Source organism: Mytilus galloprovincialis, chromosome 9 (assembly GCF_965363235.1).
Source record: "Mytilus galloprovincialis chromosome 9, xbMytGall1.hap1.1, whole genome shotgun sequence".
In the NCBI taxonomy this organism is placed as follows: domain Eukaryota; kingdom Metazoa; phylum Mollusca; class Bivalvia; order Mytilida; family Mytilidae; genus Mytilus; species Mytilus galloprovincialis.
The window spans coordinates 22,542,652-22,554,072 of record NC_134846.1 but is presented as its reverse complement, the minus strand read 5'-3'; the positions used below and the strand labels follow the sequence as shown (position 1 = coordinate 22,554,072).

The window sequence follows — 11,421 nt, the reverse complement described above, 5'->3', positions numbered from 1 at the left end:
TTTATATTGATATTGTTTCGTCTATGTTAAAATATTGGACTAGACTTGAAAATGATAAAACAGGTGATAAACTTTTATCTCATGCACTTGCAGAGAATCTACTCATGATTGAAAATAATCAAAATTGCTGGTTAAGCTCAATAAAAAATATTCTCAAGAAATTTAATATGTTCAACTCTAATGAGTCAGAATTAACTCAATTACATGTTTCTATGAAAAATGGTGATATCCAAAGGATAATAAAATCTACTAAAAGTAAGTTTGAATCTAGATGGTTTCAACAACTTCAAACCAGTGAGAAACTGAGAACATATAGAACTTTCAAAAACATTTTCAAATTTGAAAATTATCTTGTTAATATTTGTAACGAAAATGATAAATATAACATGAGTAGATATAGAACCAGCAATCATAGACTGCAAATTGAATTGGGTAGATATACAATACCAAAAACACCTGTTAATGACAGAACATGTAAGAACTGTTCCTCTTGTGAAGTAGAAGATGAAAAACACATTTTATTAGATTGCCAAAAATATTTTACTATTAGGCAAACCTATATAGACATTTGCTATAATAAGAATAGTTCAAAACTGAACACAGATAACAAATTTATTTGGCTTATGAGTAATGAACATGCCAATGTATGTAGAAATATATCTAGATTTCTAGGTTTGAGTATATTTTACAAAACTGATAGCAAAGCAACAGAAAAATTATCATCTTAGTGTTCTGTCATATATATATATATATTTATTTGTTGTATGGATATGGTAACTTAGTAGAGTATTTACATAAGAACAGGGTTGTCTCCCTTGATATTTATCATACCATATAATATAATATTTCCTTTTTTATGTGTGTATTAGATCCTTTTGTCAGCTATAACTCTTTCTCAATATTTATGTACATATGCATTTATATTGTTCATTTTATGCTCTTTGTGAGTTTTCTTGAATAAATATTTTTTTTTTTTATTTGTATTTGATAGTTTAAAGATTCCTCTCAGCGCTCATAAAACAGTTGGTCCATCTACTTCATTAGAATATCTCGGCATAATTCTCGATTCAATGCATATGATTGCTAAATTAAGTTTATGTGGTCATTTCAATTATGCATGTAAAGTAATTATACCAGGGAGATCGTTTGTGTCGAACTTATTGACATTAGCACACTCCGTTAAAGAACTTAATCATCACGTTACAATTACAAAGGGGTGTAGATATGACATGGCAATGTGGTTTAAATTCCTAAGTCAGTAGAATGGTGTATCATTTTTATCAGCAATAACGTTATACATGCGTCCGATTTTCATTTATTTACGGATGCTTCATCAACAATCGGATACGGAGGTTATTTTAGGTTTCTCAATTGCTTACTTAGAATTGTATCCGATTGTTTTTTATGGGGCATGAATGGTCTACTAAACGCATTTTTTTTCATTGTGATAATATGGCTAGTATGTACATTATTAATAAGGGTCGTTCAAAGTGTAACGTAATTATGAATCTTGTACGCCGTTTAACTTGGTGTGCGGCTAAATTTAATTTTGTTGTACATGCTGTACATGTACCAGGGAAAAAAATAACATAGCAGATGCTCTTTCTCGTTACCAGATGAATCGGTTTCGACAATTGGGTCAGGACGCTTCGCCAAATCCATGCACCTGCCCTCCTCATTCCGAAATTCTGTGGAGTTTGATCAAGCAGTCGACAGCTTATGGAATAAAAGTGTCAATGTGAATACCCGCAATGTTTATTCAACAGGATATAAATGTTTTATTCAATTTTGTGGCGATCATATCACTGGATTCAACTCAAGGAGCTTCAATATCATTATGTTTAAAGTTTCGGAAGATTTATTGATATATTTTGTGGCCCATTGCCAATCAGTGTTAATATAGTATTAATGAATGGGTGTTTTTATAATGGCCCAGTTATATGTCCAAGGTCTGTAATAATGGTCGAGGAAGTCTGTAATGGCCCTAGGCAACGCCGAGGGCCATTACAGACTTCCGAGGCCATTATTACTGACCGAGGACATATAACAGGGCCATTATAAAAACACCCATTTCTTAATACATTTATTAACCAACTGAACAAAAGTGTATGTGTTGCTGCCAACTTGATGACTGATGTACTCTCTTCTTTTTTAATGACAGTTTAATTTTGAAAAAAATACTTTGTACTTCACCATAATAAAGCTTTTTATATACCAAATATCTAAGATAGATTGACAGAAGTTATGTGTTAAAAAGCAGGATGAACAGTGATCCCTATATATGGTTCCTCTAATGTTGGTTGCTGGTCACTAAATTAAATAAAATACAAAAAAAAAGTCTTGTAATTATATTATTTTTAAAACATAACTAAATTTAATATAACATAAACAATAGTAAAGTTGGTTTGAAAATGTCTATTCCTGTGATGATTCAAACTTTCTCTTCCCGGAAAAAATGTTAATGTTTACAGTTCCACCAGTTACAGATGCACCACAAAGAATATTAAATGGGTTTGTTTCCTGTCGATTTTTTACTGCTAACATATTAGAGTTGACACTGTGGACTTGTGAAGAAGGTGTACAGTACCTCTCAACTGTAATATCATCAGTTATGTTAAAGTTTTCATCTCTGACAGCAGTATCACATGTAACATCAGCATTTTCTATATTTGATGAGTGTTCATTTATACTGTTTGTATCTTCATTCAAATCTGGAATAGCAGTTTGTGCTATGATTTTGGCAGCCATATTTTGTTGTTTATTAGAAGGAGTGTTGTAATGAGTGAGGGTAGAAACACTTTTCCAACCTCTTAACTGTGCCACTTCTGTAATTGGCCGTTCCGACTGCAGTAACGAAGAGGCAAATGTTTTCCTTGTTGAGTGATTTACTTTTCTACCTGACAATTGAGTCTGATTTCATCATTTCCCCCAACTTGTTTTTCCTAATGGTTGATGGCTGTACCAAACTTCAGTATCCACATTAACATTGACCAGTGGTCGTAAATAGAATCTTGATTTTGGGTCATTTTTCAAATCTGATGGACGCTTTGACAAGTACAGTTTTAATAACTTTATAGGGCAATTGTCATTATCTTCTTGTGCAAACATTTTTGGGGCCACAGGTCTTTCATCCCCAGCCTTTGCTCCAGTGCGGGTTTTTGTTGTTCTTTCTGAAATAAAATAAATGTCAATGCAAAAAAGTTATTGATAGTTGCAATATAGCTTTTATCATTTGTTCACATCATAATATGCAGATTAAAATGACCCCAAAACAATGTTGAAGTTATGCACACCTAACATGCCTAATAAAACAAAAAATATAAATATAAATATACCAGTAATCAGTTTCAATTTGTCTTCAATAACCTAATAATCAAATAGACCGCCCGGTTATAGGGTCTGTTTTAAAATTGCAAAAACATTACGGTGAGAAATCTATCTTCGGTATAACATCTAACCTTAACTTTCAAGTTGAAGATATGGAACTGCAATAAAGTCAATGAGCCTTTTCTGTAATTTATGTCTTGTGTATGTTTCGGATTTGTGGCAATTGGTTCAAATTTTTTGAATTTTTTATATTTTTGTTAAAGGGTCAAAGTAAATACTTTGTCAAAATTTTATGAAAATTAAACGAACCAAATTAATTTTAGTGAAAGTGTTGGGTACCACCTTAAGCACTGTTAAAGTCACAATGTTGCTCCTATAAGACTCAATGTAAAAAAAACAAATCCCTACCTACATACCCTATTTTTTTCAGCATACATGTAACAGTAAACACGCATACTTTTTTGTTTGGCCTAATATAATTATCAATATAATATCTTACCATTAAATTCAACAAATTCTAAGCCTTTTGCATTTTTTTTTATCTCAAGATCACCTAGTAGTAAGGTTGAATGCTCTTGTCGTCCACGGATTGCGAAGACAATTCCATTATTAAACCAGACAGTATTCAACAAGGATGTTGGATTAGCTAAAACATAGAAAAATAGTACAAATATGTAAATTTTAGGAGTGTGTAATGAACATGTTATGATAACAAAATTTAATCAACAGTTTGAGAGACATTTTTAAATTTGTGCAGAATATAAAAATATCATATATCAGTTTTTTTTTTTTTAAATGGAAATTCAATTCACATAAATCAGTAAAAAAACAAATGTTTTTCCATGTACTTTTCTTATTTTATAAGTGTTACAGCAAAAGAACCATACATGATAATGATTGATTTTTTTAGGCCGATTTCATCAATATTTCAACTACATTTATAAATAAAAATAGAATGTGGCGAGATCACATTTAACTCAAATTCTTATCCATCCATGAGGGAACTTAAGATTCAGTTAGGAGTAAAATTAGGAACGTTTTTCATACAAAATGTATATATATATCTGGTATATTTATATTTATATTTTTTGTTTTATTAGGCATGTTAGGTGTGCATAACTTCAACATTGTTTTGGGGTCAAAACCGGCGAGGGAAGAACCAAAAATTTGCGAAAGCAAATTTACAGATCTAACATTGTTGGGTTGATGTTTAGACGAGTTGTATATGACGTTGCGCACGATATTGGTGTCACTTTGGAAATATGGGTTAGATGGCGGGTTATTCAAATTCAAGCTCTTATCCTATACAATAAATATCCATGTTATGCATATCATTCGAAAGGAAATAAACCACAGAAAACAATAACATAGATGATTTTGTGCTTTGTCGATTTTTTAATGAAAAACTTTGCTCATTTCGATGCCTATAACGTCATTTCAAGGGTGTCCCGCTGTTACAATTTTGTTTTATGTGAGTCTTTAAAATCCCAGTGCGGATTCATTAGTAAGTAGACTGGTTAAAAAATTTGCAATTGTTTTGTATACATTTAACTTAAAATGAAGTAACAGACGGTTTTAACTTTAAGAGAAGGAAGATCGTCAAAAGAGTTTAAATAAAAAAGAGAAAAAATGTCCCAATTAGCTGCTCAACCCGTAATTTTTTTTTCTGTCTTCACTTTCATAAGATATAACGGACGAAAATGGATTTTAATAATATCTGAAAAATTATACATGTCCCGAAGAAGCTATCTGAAGTCATCATTAAGTAACTGCGGTCTTATTTTAAAAACATCGTCATTTTTCCCGTGTCCAATAAAATGTCCCGATGGACAAAATAACATAAAGAATAATTCAGAGGCTTTTTATCAAACGAAATTCTACTATATCTCAATTTTTTAACACCTGTTAACTGATATGAATGGAAAATACATTTAATTACCTTTAAAATGATATGATATGTACTTTTGTTTGATTTGCAGTTAGAAAATCCGAAACGATCTAAGATGTCCAATGAAATGTCCCCGTAACCGTAATTTGACGTTAGCGTTATAATAACGTTAAACTGTATACGAATTTTCTTGCATATTTGGCATAACATAATTTCATGATATGGTCTGATCTATATAAAATAAAGTTCTCGTTTAATATGCATTAAAATACAGATCTGCATTAATTCATGCATATAAGATGTCGAAATATTTAACTCGGATATTTCATAAAGACAAGGCCCCGGAGGTATAACAAAGAGATAACTTACTAATAACCGCACTCCCACTTTATAAAAGCAAGATACATTGAAAAAGAAAATGCGATCAAAAGTGAGATCTTCTTAATTATCATCCTAAGCCAGATAGTATCTGTAATTCCTAGCGTTGCTATTAAAAGATTCGAAGCTATACACATGAATGAAAATTCTCCCAAAACATTTATGAGAAAAAGTACACCTTAGTCGAAAACATTTCAGTAAAACGTGCAATCATTTTTTTGTCGCATCGACTCATTTAACAAAACGTTTTATCAGAGAAATACTTGTATGTCATAAACATTTCAGTATAGCTAACGATCATTTTTTATCTACTGTGAGTAGAACAATTCCTAGTCATCTACCTACCAATATGTGTTTGAAAAATAAGGTTATTACATTTAGAAGTAGTGTGGCAGAATGAAGATTATTTTCTCGAATCTCCAACAGAATTGCCTGGTACATAGGCATGTGATGAAACTAGTATATTGAAATTGAAACTGTTCTTTTACCATAATTGAGAAAGAACGAAAGAGAGAGAGTGAGAGAGTAGTTGTCCGACATATATGATAGATAGCACACTAACATGTAGCAGCCAGCTCCAAGGTATTAATTTACAGACACTCCCAACTCATTCTAGAAATAAATCAACCAATCAATCTGCGGTGTAAAGTAGATTTTTTTTTATCTTCGCAGAACGCCACATAGCTTGAATTTTAATTTTTACATCGCGATGACCGTGAGGACATTCCGATGTATTGTTGCCATATAGATTTGACTTTCGTTTTTGACTAGTAACCGATCGTTTAAATACGCGGATATCATCGAGTGCAAAATAACATTTCTTATCGCTTGTTATAAATTCACTTCTTCAATGAATACTCATAAGAACAGAAATTTATAATACGCAAATATTATGTCGTTACAAATATTTATATGCATTAAAAAATGCACACGTACAGAAAAATTGTGTTAACACATGCGGAAGAATATCACAAGAAAGTTTTTTTGGGAAAATATGAATGTCTTCTCAAATCCAATCTATTGGAAAAATCGAATTGTTATAGAAGAGTGTCCACCATGCACTTGTACTGCACTTGTATTAGAATCGTAGAATAGAATGATATACAATTGGATGAGAATTATACATACATGTAACTGCTATATACAATTATAAATATAATATATAACAACAAACAAGAGTATACGTATTTGTATCACCACAATATAATAGATAGTAAAGCAGTGAAGCTGAATGCCTTGTCATTTATTCATCATCCACGCACGAACTTGTCTCAGAAAAATATATCTCTGTACATAAACCTCAGTTTTACGGTATAGAAATGTGATTTTTTTTCTGAGACAAGTGCTTGTGACCATCCACAAGAACTTGCGGTCATCCGAGGTTCAGTACTTCAGTACTTTGATTATACTTTTAAAACAATGTAAATACGAAATCAAAAAGATTGAAACCGAAAACATAAAAATAATCAGATGAATGTCAAAGAAGATTTTGTGTAAACCGATACTCAGTTGTTATATGTTGAAAATGGAAGCGCGGAACCAAAAATATTGTATAGTATAAAAAATGCATGAAATGCATTCCTGACGGTCCGTAGTTGTTCGCTTGAGAAAAAACTGAACTATGCAAACATGCACGTATAGCAGTTACTTAAAAAAAATCACATCTAGTAAAAAAAAAAAGTTGTATTATTCAAAATCGGATTTCGAACTGCTGGTAATCTGTGATGTAGTATTGGTCTGTGTAAAAGTTTTCCATACTTTGCCAAATTCTAATATTTAAAAAAAAAAAAAATATTGATTGCCGACCCTTTTTTGAAGCTTGAGTTTGTGAAAAAATATCAGATGAAAGGATAGCTTGCAAAATATGTTTCCGAAAGCAAAAACAATACAATACAGAATCACGGTTCTCATTTTCACAATAAAGTAGAAGATGTGGCCGTATGAAACCAATTAATAATTTCTATATGCAAACAACAATGAGCAAAACCCGTACCTTAAAGTCAGCTATGAAAAGCCCCGAAATGACAAATGTAAAACAATTCAAACGAGAAAACTAACGGCCTGATTTATGTGCAAAATGTGTAAATTCCTACATAACATGAATTTTTTTAATTATTTCCCTGGTAAAACAATCCTGATTTAAAAAAATTAATCAATGAAAACGTTTTCTTTTTAAAAAAAATAATTTAGACCCCGACCAACTTTAAATTATTGAAAATTGGCAACGGCACACAGCACGTATTTTTTTGTCGAGCCTGCAACTTTTGTTGCAGAAAGCTCGGCATAGGGATAGTGATCAGGCGGCAGCGGCGGTGTTAGCTCACTTCTTAAAAGCTTTATATTTTAGAAGGTGGAAGACCTGGATGCTTCATACTTTGTATATAGATGCTTCATGTTACGAAGTTTCCGTCAGTCACATGTCCAATGTCCTTGACCTCATTTTCATGGTTCAGTGACCACTTGAAAAGAAAGTTCAAATTTTTTGTAATGTTGAATTCTCTCTTATCATAAGTAATAGGATAATTATATTTAATATGTGCGTACCTTGCAAGGTTCTCATGTCTGTCAGACAGTTTTCACTTGACCTCGACCTCATTTCATGGATCAGTGAACAAGGTTAAGTTTTGGTGGTCAAGTCCATATCTCAGATACTATAAGCAATAGTTCTAGTATATTCGGTGTATGGAAGGACTGTAAGGTGTACATGTCTAGCGGGCAGATGTCATGTGACCTTGACCTCATTTTCATGGTTCAGTGGTAAAAGTTAAGTTTTTGAGTTTCGGTCTTTTTATCTAATACTGTATGCCATAGGTCAACTATATTTGGTGTATGGAAATATTTTATGATCTTTATGTCAGTTTGCGCAGGTTTTATTTGACCGTGACCTCATTTTCTGTTTTGGTCTATTTTTCTTAAACTATAAGTAATGGGTCAACTATATATGTTGTATAAAAGCATTGTTAGCTGTACATGTCTGCCTGGCTTGGTTCATTTGACCTTGACCTCATTTTCAAGGTTCATTGGTCTTTGTTTAGTTATCTTGGTTAATGTTAAGTTTATGTGACAGTTGTAATAAAGCTTAGCTTTATACATAGGACTATCAACATAATATCAATGATTAGTATAGAAGGCGAGACATTTCAGTGTGTGCACTCTTGTTAAACATGATGCACATTTATAAATTTTTTTGTTAGAGATTTTTTAAATAATGATATAGTTAACATTTTCCATAAAATCGGGATTGATGTTAAGATTGTGGACTTACTTATACGTTAAAATAAATAATATAAATTTTGATGTAATTATAAGTCACTGTTTAAGAAAAATTAAATAAAACCAAATTCTTGGACTTTTATATTAACGTTAGTATACAGTATAATAGTCCCAGGATTAAAGTATTGATAAAATAAGATTATGAAAAAATAGCTTGCGATATACTACCTACATCTTTCACATAATCAAAGACAAATCAAGAAGCATTTGAATATTAATTGAGGGAGCGAAATTACCAAATTACAACAAACATATATAAACGTGTAATTGGGGAAAAGAGACAGAAACAAGAAACGAAATATTTACGATTTCACTAGCAAAGATAGGGGACGTCTTCTGGCAGAGAGAGCATTGTTTAATTTAAAAAAATAGAAGAAACTGATTGTTGAAGGCCGTACAGTGACCTATAGTCGTTAATTTCTGTGTCATTTTGATCTCTTGTGGAGAATTGTCTCATTGACAATCATACCACATCGTCTTTTTATATATTTAAATCATTTTACGTAACAAGACATCAAATTGTCATTTTGTGCTATTGTTGCAGACAATTCTTCGCAAATTAAAAATTGTTCATGTATCAGTATCTAAAACTTTGTTGCATTTGCACCGGCTTGAAAAAATAAAACCATATAGATCTAAAGAAGCAACTTCGAACATCTCTTTACTTTAAGCGGCATTTTCACATGAGTAGAATATAAGGTCAACGTTTGAAACTTTCCGTGGAACAACGTCAAAATCATCGTTTTATTAGGAACGTCGTGTAACGCTGAGTGGCACGAATACCGTGCGTAACGTCATATACATTATGTACACAGCCATGTATCACCATCATTGATGGCGATCCGATGGATACATCTGTTGTAGAGTTGTCACTGACTCAGACGTACTTATGAATATAATTATTTTCTGTGACTGTATATTACATTAATTTGTAGGATCCTTTACCATAGATAATTTAGCTGATCTGTAACAATAACATCTTCATGCCTTATATACCATGTACTGTAGTACGCCGCTAGATTAAAACTGACGAGGAAAGGTAACACACGGTCAGCGAAAGCTCTTTTTTTGAGAGCCCAGGTGGTCGTGTGGTCTAGCGGGACGGCTGCAGTGCAGGCGATTTGGTGTCACGATATCACAGTAGCATGGGTTCGAATCCCGGCGAGGGAAGAACCAAAAATTTGCGAAAGCAAATTTACAGATCTAACATTGTTGGGTTGATGTTTAGACGAGTTGTATATACATTATGTACACAGCCATGTATCACCATCATTGATGGCGATCCGATGGATACATCTGTTGTAGAGTTGTCACTGACTCAGACGTACTTATGAATATAATTATTTTCTGTGACTGTATATTACATTAATTTGTAGGATCCTTTACCATAGATAATTTAGCTGATCTGTAACAATAACATCTTCATGCCTTATATACCATGTACTGTAGTACGCCGCTAGATTAAAACTGACGAGGAAAGGTAACACACGGTCAGCGAAAGCTCTTTTTTTGAGAGCCCAGGTGGTCGTGTGGTCTAGCGGGACGGCTGCAGTGCAGGCGATTTGGTGTCACGATATCACAGTAGCATGGGTTCGAATCCCGGCGAGGGAAGAACCAAAAATTTGCGAAAGCAAATTTACAGATCTAACATTGTTGGGTTGATGTTTAGACGAGTTATATATATATATATATATATATATATATATATATATCTACATGTAACATCCAAACTAAAACAAAACAAAATTTAGGATGACATTATAGACATACCAGCTCCAAGTATCTGTTTATTGTACAACAATTTCACGTCTTCAGGCTCAACTGCTTCTGCTCTGTTTTTTTTTTTTTTTTTTTTTTTTTGTTGCCTTTTCCCTGGCCTTTCAATTCCTTACGTTTAGTTTCCAATATTTTTCTTGAGTGGTCAAATAATTTGTCTTTCTTGTTAAATCCAGTAAACAAATATCAGGTATATTCAAGAGGAGAACAAGTTATAAATTAATAGAGAAATAGAGATTATTATATTTGACTGCCACGTTTGTGGGGCTGAAATATATCATGCATTTGACTGTTTCATGACATGTTTATTAAATGTGTACGTTTGAATAAAACAATAAATACCTATATAAAAACGAGATAGCAACGCATCAAGCTCCTCTGCTGGAACATCTTCAACCAATCTTAAATCTCCATTTGATCTACACCAGTCATAAAACATCCTCAAGTCAGAGTTTGTTTTGTATGGGTATTTTTGTTTCTGTTGTCCATGAGGAATTTGTCAGTATCCTCCAATGTTACTGGTTTATAGCGTGAACTAGTTTCTGTATCTGACACTTCTGGTAGGACTTCTTCCTCTTCCGTAGCTTCCACCCCCTGTGCATCGCTATCTGGAACTTCCGTGATAGGCATGACTTTTAGTTCTACAAGTTCTACGACATTATCAGTGTTTTCAACTTTGTCGCCATGAATCAAGGCGTCCAATACCATCATTTCATCCATTTCGGCTAGACTTTCATACCGCATAATGTCATCAACTAAAATATCCATCATTTCCGCGC

The 11,421-nt window shown here is 32.6% G+C and overlaps 1 long non-coding RNA gene across 1 annotated transcript; it reads right to left on the bottom strand.

Annotated features, from left to right (window-relative positions):
- Positions 1–2,460: 2,460 nt before the first annotated feature.
- Positions 2,461–10,712, bottom strand: LOC143044635 (uncharacterized). Its single transcript, XR_012968741.1, has 3 exons — positions 10,637–10,712; positions 3,827–3,973; positions 2,461–3,170 (listed from the first exon to the last, which is right to left on the bottom strand). It is a non-coding gene; the product is annotated as an uncharacterized LOC143044635 (long non-coding RNA).
- Between the last annotated feature and the right edge of the window lie 709 nt (positions 10,713–11,421).